General features: G+C 36.1%; 1 pseudogene; it reads right to left on the bottom strand.

Annotated features, from left to right (window-relative positions):
- Positions 1 to 16433, bottom strand: part of LOC102773184 — a 115965-nt pseudogene extending 99532 nt beyond the window's left edge.
- Between the last annotated feature and the right edge of the window lie 371 nt (positions 16434 to 16804).

Genomic DNA, 16804 nt, shown 5'->3' on the forward strand with positions numbered 1-16804 from the left:
TGGCCCGGGAGAGGCAGGGCAGGCACCAGGGGATTGGGCCTGCCAACTGCCACCTGGGGAGTGGGCCTAAGCCAGCAGGTGGTCATCCCCCGAGGGGTCCCAGACTGTGAGAGGGCACAGGCTGGGCTGAGGGATCCCCCCCCACACACAAGTGCACAAATTTTTGTGCACTGGGCCTCTAGTATATATATAAAAGGCTAATATGCAAAGTGTCCCCTTGGGAGTTTGACCAGGAGACCGGGAGTTTGATTGCTTGCTGTGACATATGCTGACCACCAGGAGACAGCGTGGAACAAAGGAAGGCCCTGGCCAGCAACTGGCAGCCTGGGAAGGGAGGCCCCAGAGGCTGGCAGTTGGCAGTTAGGGAAGGGAGGCCCTGGCTGGCAGCCAGAAGGCCCTGATTGGCCCTAATCACCAGCCAGGCCTAAGGACACTACCCGTGCACAAATTTTATGCACCGGGCCTCTAGTTTTGTTTATAATAGTCTTAATTAAATACTGAGTAGATATACTAATATTGAGCATATTTGATTCCAGTCTCTGTTGTTCAGATTCATCAGAGTGGCCTATGAAATGGTCTATCCATGTGAAAGACATGGAAGACAAATGATGTAGCAACACAGAGTGGACATTGATAGACATTTCTCCAAGGGTCTCTCCTGTCTCTAAACATTTTACAAACAGAGGCGTTGACTGTCTTTTTATTCTAATAATATTTTCAAGAGTATTTATAAAAAAAATAGTCTTAAGAGTTGGAGATGGTATCTCCCTCCAGAATAGAGGGCAGATTTTTTTTTTTAACTATCTAGTATAATAAAGATAAAGTCTCTCTATGGGAAAGGGTTGACAACCATCATAAAATATTCAGGTTCCTTAAGCTGGCAGTCCTTTCTTGTAATATGTGCAAATATCATCTGGCCCTCTTTTCATTGTGCTGTGGAGGCTGTGGTTTAGGAAACTGGAGCAAATATTACTATTGTGAGTAATAAAGTTCATTGCTTCTGATTTAAGAGTCTCTTCTGCCAGGCTAACTTATTAGCTTGCAATTAGGGTAAAACTTCAGATTTTAGACTATTCCTTGTTCTTGCTACTGTAAGACAATAAAAATGATGAATTTTATTGTATACATACTAGTATATACCTCATTTAAAAATAATAGGACAAATTGATTGAAAATCAAGGGAGTAATCTTTTTGTTTTGTTTTGCTGTGTTGTTTCTTTTTTAAAATAAACATGGTTCTTTTTAAATAAAATATAAATCACATTTGTTAGTTCATTTTGATTAATATTAACCTTATTAAGTTGAGTCCTAGATTAGGTATATATATATCATTATTTATTCAATAAGTTTATTATATTGTACAGGGCACAGGTAAATTTTGCCAAATTCCATACAGATTGATCAGTATTACAGCAGAAGTATAGACTATAGTGTTTGCTCTAGAATTAAATATAAGGGGCACTAGCACTGATGTGTACTTGGTAGGTGGAAGAGGGGAGGTGTCAATCACAAAGGACTTCCTATTATTACAATGATTTTAGAAATTGTGACCCAAGAATTTCCAAACATATTTTGAATCAAATCAGCTGTCATTTAAATGTATATAAAATTATAAAAATGATATTAAAGTGATGCATCACAAACTAGAATAATGAATACATTAGTTGAATCCAGTTAAGTTGTTTAGCTACAGGAAGTTTTAGTCTTGGGTAGTGAAACTTGAATTATGATGGTATTTTTGTAGACATAGTAGATGAAGGCTCAACATACCAGTTTGAGCTTGGGAAAACTGGCTTAAATTTCTGGCAATGATGCAAATATTCTGAGATGCTATCACCAGAATTTGCTTGGGGCTTGTATTAGTTTCATATTAGTTTAGTAACATCACAAAGTTAACCACTTAAAGAACACACATTTATTGTCATAATCTTGCAGGTTATAACTCCCACACAACTTTAACAAAGCTCAAATAAAAGTATTAACTAACGCTACATTTCTTTCTGGAGACTTTAAAGGAGACTCAGTTTTCTAATGCATTCAGGTTTTTGGTAGAAGTCTGATTGCAGTGATTTTCAGACTGATTATCAGCTAAGGTACATTCCCAACTTCTATAAGCTACCCACATTCTTCGGTTCCCATTTTCCTTCTTCTAGCTTCACAGTCTGCATTAGTGCTTTGAGTCCTTCGCACGTCTCATCTCTCTTCCCTTCTCCCATTGTCCTATTTCTCAAGGCCAGGCCAGGAAAGACTCTTCCTTTTAAAAATTTATGTGATTATATTGAACTAAAGTAGAAAACTCAGGACTATCTCTCCACGCCAGGTCCATACCCTTCATTTCTCTGCAAAAACACTTTTGCCACCTTCAGTTTCCAGAGATTAGGGTGTGGCCATCTGGAAGGAGGGGGATTTATTCTGCCTAACAGAGGTGGGTTAGTGTATTTTACCCACAGGAATATTTAGAATTTGGTGTAGAAATAATTAAATAAACACATAAAAACTGCTTTTATATTAAGGAATATCTCCTGTGCATATTTGGTATTATGAGCATTGTATAATGCTTGAGAGAATTTGGCTTAATTGAGTAACAGTTCTTCCCCAAATATTTTATGATAAGATAATATGTGTAATTATTATTATCAGTTGAAATTTTACTCAGGTTATAAACTTCACTGGAACACTTGAACTTAAGAGTAAAAACATTTATAAGTTTAATTTATCAGGTTCATAAATATTATTTAAGTACTTGAAAAGATTTATTGGAGTACTTAACAAGAAAACCAAATGTATTAAATATGTAAATGCAGTTTAAGATTTTACTGAATTATTCTAAGTTTGTAGATTAGAATGGATATTAATCAAGGACCATTTAAAGTAATTGTTATATTTTGCTAATTTTATAAATAGAGGAGTAATATTTATAAGGTGTAAATAAACATTTAAGAAAAATATATAGAGCCCTGGCTGGTGTTGCTCAGTTGGTTGGAGTAACGTCCCACACACCTAAAGGTCACGGGTTGGATTCCTGGTCAGGGCACATATTCAGGTTGTGGGTTCCATCCCTGATCAGGGCACATGCCAGAGGCAATAGATCCATGTTTCACTCTTGCATGGATCTTTCTCTTTCTCTCTGTCTCTCTCCCTTACCCTCTCTCTCTAAAAATCAATAAAAAAAAAACTTGTCCTCAGGTGAGGTTTAAAAAGAAAAATAGATTTTGAGTTTAACTACTGGAATTAATAAAATGAAATTTATTTTTATATAAAAAGAAATATCTGAGTAACATTTTCTGTACATAGGATATATGAACACATATATGTGTTCTCAACAGGCTATCACTTACTATGTTATACTAGAGGCCCTTTGCCTGAAAATTTGTTCATTCAGGGGGTCCCTCAGCCCGGCCTGCACACTCTTGCAGTCCAGGACCTCTTGGAGGATGTCTGACTGCTGGGGAATCAGCCTAAGCTGGCAGTCAGACATCCTTCTGGCAGCCTGTGAGCCCTCAGGGGATGCTCCCTATGAGGAGCAGACCTAAGCCATCAGTCAGACATCCTTAGTGCTGCCAAGGAGGTGGGAGAGGCTCCTGCCACCGCCACTGTGTTTGCAGCCATCAGCCTGGCTTGTGGCTGAGCGGAGCTCCCCTGTGGGAGCACACTAACCACCAGGAGCAGCTGCTCCTGCATTGGGCATCTGCCCCCTGGTGTTCAGTGTGCATCATAGCGACCGGTCATTCTTGGTTGTTCCATCATTAGGGTCAATTTGCATATTACCTTTTTATTATATAGGATGTGTTAGATACCCAAAAATGTATGAATTAACTGTGCTTAGAACAGAAAAAGATAAGAAGGAGAATGGGAAAGTAGTAAATTAAGTGGAGAAAAAGAGAAAGGTTGATTGTTTTAAACTAACAGAACAGCTTGCATAAAGACATCAAGATAAGAAAGCAAGAGCATTCTTTACCCCAAGCTATTGGATCTTTTCTTGGTTAGTTAATTTTAACAATCCATTATAGGAAGACATGGTACACATATATATATTGAACATTGCATTTTAATTTTAAATATATGCAAACTTGTTAAAGATATTTTTTAGACTATAGGGGCCACAAGTTGTAATTTCATGTAAATTTTTTCTTAAGTCATACTCATAATTCATGATCTGTACTTGCTAATTGTGCTTTTCTTTAGAATGGAGCTAAAATGTAAAGACATTTGTAAAGAAATATAAATTGAGGTTTCTCCCTGTGATAGTTATCCATTTCACTTACTTTATTAACATGGCTTCATTCTTTTTACAATATTTAATTTAATTTTCATAGTCTTTTTCTCATGCCAGTTTTATTGGTTTGCTCAAAGGTTAATTAAATTGTAATAACAACAACATGATTACTATATAAAAATGATTTGGAAGCAAATGTAACATGCTTTTGGCAAGGATCAAACTCACTAGATACAGGCAGAAGTCACTGGGATCTGTCTGTGTGATTTGCAGAGGGAGTAAAGAACCTTAATAAATCAGTGAAGAGGTAAAGTGGAGATTGTTTCTTTAAAAGATAACTCTATTTTGTTATCAAAACAGCATGGAGTTTGGGAGGGGAAAAATTGAAATTAATAAAATATCAGATAAAGGCCTTGTGTGCTATAATAAACAAGTTAGCCTAATGGAACATTTTTAATATTATGTTTTCCATGCCTTTTATCATATTGAGTATCCAGCTTTGTTCACAGTACATAACTAATAAACAGTTGCTATATTGCATCTAAGTGAGGTACAATCAAGAAAAGAAAACTTGAACAGAGGACACATGCCTCTAGAAAGTTCTACTATGGAGGTTTGAGGGCCTAGTAAAGTTAAAAACAGCTTGTACTAGTTACTATAATTTACTGATTTGTGAACTATGATTATCCTCTCAGATATTCAGGTTATTGTAATAACATCTCCTCAAGTGAAAGAAGAAATGATGTGAAATCCACAAATTCCACCATCACTAAAGCAATTGAAATATCTGATTCTCCTTTAGAAGTGAATCCTAAACCTATCAATTATCGCCTCTCCTGTTGATCTAGCCTGATTACATTCACAGCCCGAACACTGCAGTTGTCTTTGGCTCACATGGAGCATTTTTGAATCTAGTTCTCATGAACTAAAATCAGGAGTGAGGATCTCACATGTTTGCTCTTTTAGAGTCAATGAGGCTGTAGGTATGTAATGAAAGGTGCTCCTAGAACAGTGGTTCTCAACCTTGGCTGCACATTAGAATCACCTGGGAATCTTTTTAAAATCCTGATTTCTGGGCCTCATCCTCTGGAAATTCTGTTTCTTTGTTATGGGGTGAGGCCACAACATTAGTAACAAAGAAACACAATTTCCAGAGGATGAGGCCCAGAAATCAGGATTTTAAAAAGATTCCCAGGTGATTCTAATGTGCAGCCAAGGTTGAGAACCACTGTCCTAGAAGAACCGGGCCCTCAGGAAATAGCTTTCTATGTAGATATCTATTTTCTAAAGCTTTCTTTTATATTAAGACAAAGCTCAATAACTAGCAGTGCTTTGCATCTCATATGATTGGTGAAGTCTCACCATTATACTAAAATATAATAACCAATGCATCAGGGTTTAAGGATGTGAAAGTCAGTGAGAGATTAGCAAGAAGAAGAAGGGAACAAAGAGAAATGAACAAAGAACAAATCTAAATGACTTCAGGCTAGGTGAGGTTTTTAATTTAGCCAGGTGTTATCTCATTAGCTAGGTGTCTTTATGCCTAGAAGCGAAGCTGTCTTCATTCTTTTTTTTCCTATTAGAAACAAATTACTCAACTGGTCCTCTTGTGATACAGCTGCATCATGCAGCAGTCAATTCTGAGTTTTCTTGTGATTTGTAACAGGAGGACAAGGGGGCAGAAGGGTTGCTGAAATCCATCATAGATAGTGTTCCATACAAATTATGTTATTATATTTCTAGGAATGTTGGCCTCTCAGTGCAAGTAGAAGATTTTCTCTTTTCAGTTGCAACTTTTCACCAAAATGATTTTAAAATGTCGGATGTATAGTTCGTTTCAAACATGACCATGGGAGCAAACTACTGCTGATTATTTAAAGCCAACTTTCCAGTCAGAAATATTCTGTCCCCAAGCATATCACTTTTTCACAGATTTAGGACAGCAGTGAAAAAAAATATATTTGTGAAGGAGAATTTGTTTTAAGTGAATGGAGTATTTGTTATGTTAGTGCTTCATTAGTTTTGCTATTTTTAATTGTATGTAAGTCTCCAGATACACATAAATAGCACCTGGATGTTTTAAATTTCTGTTATTCAGAATAGGCTGAGAACTTTACTTTCCGATATCACACAGATCCCTTTGTAAACACTCCCACAGAATGTTGATCTCCAATTAAATGTCACACAAGCTCATGCCTGGGAGTACTGCAGACTGCCAACCTTCCCCCCCTGAACTGGCAGCTGGTGTGCCACAAGAAATACAAACCATCCAACCTCACAGAACTTTTAAAAATGGTTTTATATCAGAGATTGTCCTCTATTTTCTATCTAAATAATAGCATTTCTCAGCCTCCACTTCCTGGTACATTCTAGGCATAATTTATATGCAAATAGCCTTCTTGTTATAAACCTTGATCGTTCTTAGATGAAGCTTGCAGAAGATTTTACATGACCTTTTGGCTTGCTGACAACAAACGTGTTTAGAAAAGAAAGATTGCAACTCACAAAAGCTTCCTTACAAACGCTAAACTCATTTCAGGGCCTCTGAGCTAATCACATAGAATTAGCAGGGAGGAGGGGAAGATGAGGAGGGAGGAACTTGTTAAGTGTTAAGAATATCATGGTGGTTTGCTTCCTCTCATGGCCTGACAGCCTTGATCAGCTAATTAAGAAACCTTTACCCAAACAAGTGTTAATTTGCTATTTAACCCCCATGAGAAATTTTCACAGCTAGGAGTCACTTGTGTTAGAATATGTGGAAATATTTAGTTTGAAAACAGGGAGAACCTAGAAAGATATGGGAAGATAAAAGGAATACATGCCTTACAAATGATCTTTTTTGTTATTTTATGCCACATAAAGGATCATCTTCAGAATGAGAAGAGACATTCTTATGCAGCATGTCAACTTTTGATCATTTGACATATAATGTGAATCATATGGATGGTTAAATCCATCGCTTATGCTAAACATGAAGCTTAATTATATCAAAAATCGCTGAAGCCCCACTGGCTGGTTGAGCCTGACTGACAGGAACAGTGTTTACTGTCAGGTTCCAGCTCAGCCTGGACTCACTCTCCATGTCTCAGGTCTTTCATCCAGCAGACAGTAGGAATGTTAGACCCATCTCTGGGGATGGAGTTTCTCAAATAATGAGGTACATTTTGTCTAATAATTTACTTACATTTTTTGAAAGCTAACTACAGTGGGCGCCAGCACAGGAATAAATGCAGTAGCTTGCTTGGAGGCCTGATCTTTGATTATTTTAATGAGAGCCACCATTGTTAAGGGGTGCTGCTTTTCTGTATTATACATGCTTCATTTCTAGGGTCGGGGGGATGGTCTTTCACAAAATCCAAATATTTAGAGAAGTTTAGCATATTAACCAGTTCCAGAAATAAAATACTTAACTCAAATACATTTAAAACTTACAGATTTTATTTCCCTTAAGTTAAAAAACTAATAATAATTTAGACAAAAACATTTAAATTTCACTTCTAATCGTTCACAATATTACAAGTGAATTTAAGATAACTTGAAGAATTCCAGTTTAAGATGATGAATGCAATATAAGCTAATATATCTTACTCACATATATTAGATGAAGGAAACTGGAGTACATCACTCCAAAATATTTCCCTTTGACATAAAATTATTTGGACTTGAAGGCAATTAGGAAGCAGTAAATGCAGAAAAAGTTCCCCCTGTTCTATGTAAGGTAGGAAGTAAATTTTCCTTTTACTGGAGACAAACTCTTAGCAGCCCAGAGATGGTACCAGAGGAATCTGCAAACAACCTTGTTAAACTAACCTGAAGAACCACATAGCCCTAGGACCAGGGGTGGGCAACTCCTGGCACGCGTGCCAAACGTGGGCACGCCAGTAACTTTTGCTGGCATGCGAAACCCTCTCTTATAATCTTCCATTTATAATTTTTTTCTTAATATCGACTATTTTATTTTTTAGATAAATTCAGTGTAGGTGAATCTTAGATAAATAAATAATTTTACATAACAAGTTATCTTAAAGACCATAGACAGGGATCCTTTATTTTCTTAATTTCATTTAAAAAAATTATGTGTGTTTTTTAATATATTTTATTAATTTTTTTACAGAGAGGAAGGGAGAGGGATAGAGAGTTAGAAATATCAATGAGAGAGAAACATCGATCAGCTGCCTCCTGCACACTCCCTACTGGGGATGTGTCCGCAACCAAGGTACATGCCCTTGACCGGACTAGAACCTGGGACCCTTGAGTCCGCAGACTGACGCGCCATCCACTGAGCCAACTGGTTAGGGCAATATACTATGTTTTTGTCACTCGAATGAATTCTATTATTTCTTCAAGGTTCTTCACATACGTACACCTTAAGAGATACCAAGTAGGTGTAACATGTTCTCAAAAAATTAGGGTTGGCACACAGAATAATTTTGAGTCAGAGATTTTGCTGGTTTTGGCATGCACTCATAAAAAGGTTGCCCACCCCTGCCTTAGACTATCCCTGGCTCAAACCTTTCTCTTGTCAATTCTTCATGAATTTATAATTTCTTTGTCTCAAAGGTAAAAAAAAAAAAAAGGTTTCTTAGACGGTTTGGCTCAGTGGCTAGAGTGTCAGCCCATGGACTGAAGGGGCCTGGGTTCAATTCCCATCAAGCGCATTACCTTGGTTATAGGTTCCTGCCCCTGGTTGGGGTGCATGTAGGAGGCAACCAATCGATGCACCGCTCTCACATTGATGTTTCTCTCTGTCTCTCCCTTTCCCTTCCACTCTGTCTAAAAACCAATGGAAAAATATCCTCGGGTGAGGATTAACAACAACAACAACGAAAAGCCTGTTTCTGTTACTTCTTCAGGTTTTCATTCTCTTGTGAAGGCTCTCATGAATGTGTAAAAATGTATCAACATTTTTAGGCTTTTCTACTTTTAATCTGTTTTTCTATGTTTAATTTTCAGCCCAGCCAGAGGTCCCAAGAGAGTGGAGGAAAACTTTTTTCTCTCTTACATGTAAGCACTTTATGTACACTAAAGATTTTAATTCTCACAACAACCATGTGAGGCAAGTTCCTTACTATCTCTATTAGGGAAGTTGAAGGAAAACCATATGAGGAACATATTTGGGGGATGAATGAGAAGTTCTGACTTGGGGGCATGTTTGTGTTGGAGGTACTCTATTAGGCTTTAAGTGCAGATATCTAATAATAAATCGGACAGCATGTTAAAGACACAGGTCTAGGATGGAGGAATAAATATCATCTGGATATAGGTAAATCATGATAGGGAACAAAATTACTAGGGGAAGACAGGGAGTCTGAGCAATGATCCCTAGGGGACTACAGTATGTGCAGCATCCAAAAAATCAAAATCCAAGTAACAACAAATGAACAAAAACCAATTGAGTTCAATTATATGATAGGCCAGTGTAAAGAAAATAGAAAAACAGCAACAACAACAAAAAACAAACAAAAAGAAACAGAGAGAGCCTGGATTTAGCAGTGAGGAGGTAGTTCTTGAACAAGAGATATTTAGGCATAGTAGTGGGGGGAAAGCCCAAATGAACTAGATTCAAGAGAGAAAAGTATGAGAGAATTAAGAAACAGTGATAACAAAAATTATCTTGAAATTTTGTTGCAAAATGGAGCAAAAAATGTGGTAAGAGCCAGATATTCTCAAGAAAAACTTATTTTTCATGAAAGCTACTGCAGCATGGTTCTATGCTTTGGAGAATAATCTAGCCCATTTTGAAATAAATTAATGGTGCAACAAAGTTGAGTCCAATTGTTGGAGTACTGCCTTTGAGAAGGAAAGGGAGTGTGAACATCAGTTCAGAGTGCACGATTGGGTGGAGGGTCTCGATGCCAGCAGGCCCACTACTTCTGTTTATATCAAATATTTGGTACCTTATAAATACTTTATTATATAAAAATTATGCTCCTATAAAATATATCATCTTCACATTTAATTTGAAAAAATATCAACTGAATGTCCTAACTGAAATCAAAATGAGAAATAAAATAATTTATAACAAAATAATAATTATTTAATTTAATTTCTAGAATCTAATTGCACTGGAAAACCTGCAATGGTTAAATGGCTACTTGACAAGGAGAATCCATGTTAATAGAACAAACACATATGGAATCACACATTTGCATTATATTTACACTTAAACATCTGAAATACAATGAGCTCTGTTGTTGGGTCGGATAACTGAATTTTCAAAAGGAATGAATAGCTATTGTTAAATTTATGAATACATTAAAGTAAAATCTTCTCTCAAGATTATATACTTAGTGAAATTAACTATAAATTCAGTATGTATTGAAGATAGGTAAGTTTGTCTTTGCTTTCTAAATGTTTTAGATTTTGACATACATGTATGCATGGCAAGACATTCAAAAGTTAAAAGGCACATAGGAAAACACCTTTTTGAGGGCATACTATCCCATTTGTTGCCGTTTTTATAGGAATCTTGGTCTCTGCCATTTAACTCTAGTGCCCCCCCCCCCCTCTTTCTAGTTATTTTGTATATGAAAATAAATCCAGAAATTTCTAGGAGGCAGTGGGACTGATGCTTGAGCATCACTCATCTGTAGTAACAAATATAATGGCAGAGGAAACGAGTGAAGGTGCAGGTTGGCTGGTGAGCTGGGAGCAAAGTTAGTTACATTTTCTATATCTGAGAATAGAGATGCATTAGAAGTTGAAAGAGAGAGAATATCTCTGAATAAGAGAGACGATGATTTCAGTTAATATCATAAGACTTCTCAGAAGTGTTCTGGGCTCAAATAATGCTGGTGACCCAAAAATGAAGATCAGCCATCATGGCTCTGTCACCTTTTCCTTGCCAAGCTGCACCAGTTGGATTTAACCAGACTTGTTGTTTTGTTTTGTTTTGTTTTGTTTTGAGGTGAGGCCTGATGGGGTGGGCGTTGTAAATAAGATAGCAGCAAGGTGGAGTATAAAGTGGGTTAGTTCTGTGGCATAATCTTAAAACTGGAATTTTTAGAATGGAGGAAGAGACAATAACCTTCAGGTGACAATAAATACTGAGCTTGGTAAAGTAAATGGTCAATACATTATGAGAGGGCCACAGAGGGAGCAGCGTCCTCAAGAGAACCTACCCTCCGTCAAAGCAGTCAGGTTCGGAAGGAAGAGTTCAGAAGATGAGGACATTGGGATGTTTCTGAGATCAGACTGTAGGTTCTAGAGGAAATGGGGACCAGGGGCATGTGCAGTCATGGCATTGACAAGAAACAGGTGGCCCGTGCAGTTGGGGCCATCTGCGTTGAGGAAGAGGATCATTTAACAGAGACTATTTATAAATGTCTGGGGAGAACAGAGAGTAAACCATATAGCAGAGTGACAGCAGGATACTATTTCTGCCACCATCCCTTAAGGGGCAAGAAGAGGGACCAAGGGACTGAGAAAGAATTGAGTGAAGAGGCCACCTAACAAAAGTAAAGGTCTTTGGTGTAGAAAATACCAACCTATAGTGACCCCACAGGGGCGGAGCCTGAGGGATAAATACAACAACCTCACCTTTTCCTCTCTCTAATCTTCTGCAAGTGACTCCTATGAGCTGAATCCAATCAGAAGACAAAGTACAAGAAAAATGTTGACGTAGTCCATGTTGGTCAGCCTCCTGGAGAAGTCTAGGGGATGAATGAAGTCTAGAAGTGGAGAAGTCTAGGGGATGAATCTGAAAGGATGGGAGATGGGTCAGGCAGGTTAGAGAAGCATGGACCTCAAAGTGGCTGAGAGTCCCTGTTATGAGGGATGACCGAAGAATCCTGAGATTCCATGTAGCCTTTTCAAACAGAGACAAGTGTATGATGAGAGTAGGCTTAATGGTCTTGATAAACTCTGATGGGGTAGCTGTGAATGTTGAAGTGGGAGGTGAAGAATTGAGATAGCAAACTCCTTGAGAAGCATATTGAGCTCTTGACCCCTCTCTTCAATGTATTATGCTTTATATAATAGTTTATATATGTTTAGTTCCAAAATTTGTTTGACAAATCCAAATACATAATTCTATTTAATGCTTAAATAACATCATAATAAATGAAATTTGTGTTTAGCACTCTTTATTACATTATATGAATTAATTATTTGTTATCTCACACAAAACTGTACAAAGTATATGTTATCATTCTCATTTTTTTGAATAAAGAAACTGATGCATAAAAATTAAGTGCCACGTTCACACAGGCAGTTACTAATATAGCCAGAATGCAATCTCACCTTGGAGCCACTGTATCAACCCTACCAACATGAAAGAAAACATTATACAATCATATTAATTCTCAAATATGCAAGGAATAATTAGTAAAGAAAAAAATTCCTAATTAAAATATATTTAAAAATGTAATTTCAAAAATTACATTAAACTAATGCATTAGTAATCTAAATCATTAATTGATTTATTATTTAATGAGTACATTCTTTCATAATTTTAAAATTTACATTTAAAAGTAATAGAGTAAATTGGCGATGTGTTCAAAATACAAAACTGAATTTTCTGCATTGAAGTCCCAACTCTGCTGGACAAGCTCTCTAAGTTTCAGATTTCTCATCTTTGAAATGAAAATACTAATAGTACCAAAAACTTGGTGTTGTGATAAGGTATAAATAAGAAATGTAATGTAATGCTCTTAAGAGATTGGCCCACACTAACTGCTCAATACATGCTGTCAATAGTTTCTTGAAATCATTACAAATTTGGATTAAATAATTATTGAAGAACATAGCAATGAGTCAAGGCTGAAGAGGAATTCTTATAATAATAATCTACACTAATAAAGAGAAACATGCAAATTAGCTACACCCACCAGCTAATCAGAGTGCCTATGCAAACTAACCCAACAAAGATGGTGGTTAATTTGCATACGCAGGCAGGCAGGAAGACTGAAGGCTGAAGACTGAAGACTGAAGACTGAAGAGTTTTGGCTTCTCCGCTGTGGCCAGACCAAAGGCCTGGGTCCCAGGTGCTGGAGGAAAACCGGTGCCAGCAGTCAGGGGAAGGAAGGCCTGTTGCGCGAATCTTCATGCAAGGGGCTTCTAGTAATTAATAATAATAATAAACCCACCAGTTTGAACATAGAACTGGTGGTAGAACTTAATAGAATTTTAATAAAATATCAGACATATTATCTGAATTAGTGAAGTTATGTTCATGAAACTCATGTAATCAGTTTAAATTGTCAAATAGAAATGAATTAGATCATGATCATTTTGAGGGGGTTGAGATTGTACAGTTGTCAGAGATCATCACAGTACAAAATAAAGAAGAAAAATATATAAGTAGTTCATTTGAAAAATGGTGTGGAGTCACTTCCTATATGTATTTTCCTCCCCAAAGCTAGAGCCTTTGCAAGAAAAAGTAAGTCTTTTGTAACAGTAAAATTGCCAGGAACTCATTAAAATTGAAGTTCTAAGAGAATGTTAATTTTATGAAAACTACGTAAGTCATGGATGAACTTTTCAGTTTATACATTTACTGAACTTTATTGTATGCTTCCAATTTACAATTAACATATGTAGACACTTTAACTCCATAATCTTACTTTGTGTCACCAACCTACAGCTAGTTGGTTCATTTTCAGTGGCTTCTAGATTACAGGTTTTGTACTCAATGTGTCTGATTTCTCTAACCTCCTCCCTCCAAGTAAAGACTCTCAAGACTTGAGCATCATTACTCCCCGATGTTTGTAGGCCCAGATAGCTGTTTATTTTAATTATGATTTGAATCTACATATGAATAATCAAAAGAACACAAAGGACTAGGATAATGTCTTTTGTTCCAGGAGCTGTTCTTATTAACATTTTGCCTTTTGTATTAACATCTGATTTTACATTGCCATCTCCATTCCCATTTTTATGTAAATATTGGCTGACCTCTGGCATTAGATGTGTTATTAAAAATGCACACTTGGAAACACACATGTTTACTAATTAGAATTACTCAGAGGCTTTGCAGGAACAGTAGAGAACAGCATTCATGATGGCTAAGTTTTTCCCCTTCTGCTGCTTAAATTTCAAAATGTTATTCTTTGTTCAGCTGAACTCCATCTATTTTCAAAAATAGCATTTTAAAAAACAGTACCAAAGATGCTTAGCAAGTAATTTAAGGAAATGTTGCTCAGTGACCCCAAAAGATTCCGAAAGCTCAATAAATCTAAAATAAATTTGAAATCTGACACTTTCCATTAAGTTTATATGTCGGAGAACTTAGACATTTTTGTTATTGTGCAGAGGCTTAAATTTAATATCTGCGATCTCATGACTTTATCCTTTAGGCTTTTTCTATTCCAATTGATTTTAAATTGATTTTTGCTGCAAAAATATTGAAAACTCTTACTTTTGAGTCTCTAACAAAAATATATAATTAATATAGTTACTTCAGATTAAATATTAACACATTGGGATTTCATTAGCTTTTACAGATGATGTCTTGTGTTATTGAGAAGAAAACATGTCTCTGGACATATTTTGATATTGATGACTTGGTAGAGACTACCCTTAAAAATGGTAATGTAATATTAATTACTATTATGTAAATTTTTTGAAAGGATACTTTAAGTATTTATGTTTTTTTCTTTCATCTGATCAAACAAACAGAACAAATATGAACAGATAATTGAGTTTATTACAATTACTCACATTTGGATATTTGTGTGTACTGCATTTGATAGTATTAAAAGTATAAAAAATTATACTTTTTAAAATAAAAATATAACATATTCTCAGATTTAAAAACACACATACACAGAAAATAACTTGTTAAAGAAAAAGTTGTCCAGAAACTAACTATCTAAAGTTAATTACTTTTAGTAATTTTTTACATAATCTCCCAGACTTACATCTGCTTATAGATATGGGTGTGAGAATCTCTCTCCTCCTCAAAAAAAGTGATAGAGCTTCCATAATATTTTATAATTTAATAGTATATGGTGAATATTTCATAGGCTAATAAAATTGTTATTATCCTACAATGATTACATAACTTTATATTATGTTGAGGTATTACAATTTATTTAACTAAACCCTTCCTAATTGACATTTTAGTTGATATTGCTCTTTTGATAGCATAAATAATACTGTGAAAAGTATTTTTTGTACATTTTTGTATTTTTATCAATTACATTTCTTTGCATAAATCACTAGAGGTGAAATTTCTAGGTCAAAGCATAAGCACATTTTTAAATTTTATGCTTATTGCCTCACAGAAAGGTCGAACAAATGTCTACACTGGTCAATAGGATATAATAGTTACTATTTCTACACAACTTCACCAGTTAAAGTGTGCTAAAGTCCCAATAAGAGAAATGGTATCTCTTTACTTAACTTGCCTTTTTAAAAAACTACTGATGCTTGCAAGCACCTTTATATATGTATATTGTAGCTTTAGAAGACTTTAAAACATAAAATTTATCTGTCAGATGTGGGGCAAATTTTTCCTTGTGATTTTCTTCTAAATATTGTTTAAAAGTGATAGGCATTGTTGTTCTTTGAGAGAAGTTTTACATTTTTATGAATTACTAGTTAATTAGGTTTTGAAGTACAAATGAATGTGTTCACCATTATTTCCATGGAGTTATTTTTTCCGTTATTTATTACTTAGCTTATTTAAAAATTTCAAGCAGTCCTTTTCAAAACAATGTAGCCTGTATTTTCATACACTATGGTTTGAAGACAAGAAGAATATGCTCGTCTCTCTGAAAAACAATTGCAGTAAAAATTATATAGTTTAGTTTCTCTAGACTCACCTCCCAGAGCAGGAAACCTCTCACACTCCAGTTGTCTCTTTTCTCTTCTTCCAATTTCCAAGATTTGTGAATGTGTACCAATTGGGTATTGGTATCTCCGACCCATGTATATTTCATAGATATATTTTGTATTTGCTGTGATAGAATATTTTCTTGAGAAATATTGCTCCAGTATCTACCGGAGAAGTTGCAGACTCTGTCTGAAGCCTGTATAAATGAATCGCGGTGCAGACTTAGGACTTGGGAACCAAGCCTTGCCTCCCTCTGGATAACTGCGGTCTGTTTGAGAATCAGCTCTGGTCTGCCACTGACCTTTAGTAGAGATTGAACACTTACCCAGGGGCCGTCATTACTATGCGATCTGAACTGCCCATTGTGAACTGGACGTTATCTGATCCATGAACCATAAACTCGGGCATGTACAGCCCTTCATCATCAAATAGAATTAGCATGTATAGTATCCAGGGCTTGAGGACACAAGTAAGTTACATGAATAAATGGCCCAGAAGCCATGGTATCCACTCCTGCTGCACTGCCTTCTCTCTCCCAACCCTCACCTGTGGCCTCATGGGGAGACTCCATGACATGGGACAAGAAGACTCAGGCCCACAGATGGTTCTGCATGAGCTATAGGCACCACATGAGGGTAGACAGCTGCAGCACTACAGATCCTTTCTAGGATGAAGTACAAAGTTGTCAAAGGTGGGTGTGTTATCCTTAATTTATGTGTTAACTTGGCTCAGGAGTGGTGTCCATATATTTTTATTTGGTGAAACATTATTCTGGATGTTTCTGTAAAGGTGTTTTTTTTTTATGAGATTAA

The sequence above is a fragment of the Myotis davidii genome, unplaced genomic scaffold (assembly GCF_000327345.1).
Source record: "Myotis davidii unplaced genomic scaffold, ASM32734v1 scaffold31, whole genome shotgun sequence".
NCBI classification, from domain to species: Eukaryota; Metazoa; Chordata; class Mammalia; order Chiroptera; family Vespertilionidae; genus Myotis; species Myotis davidii.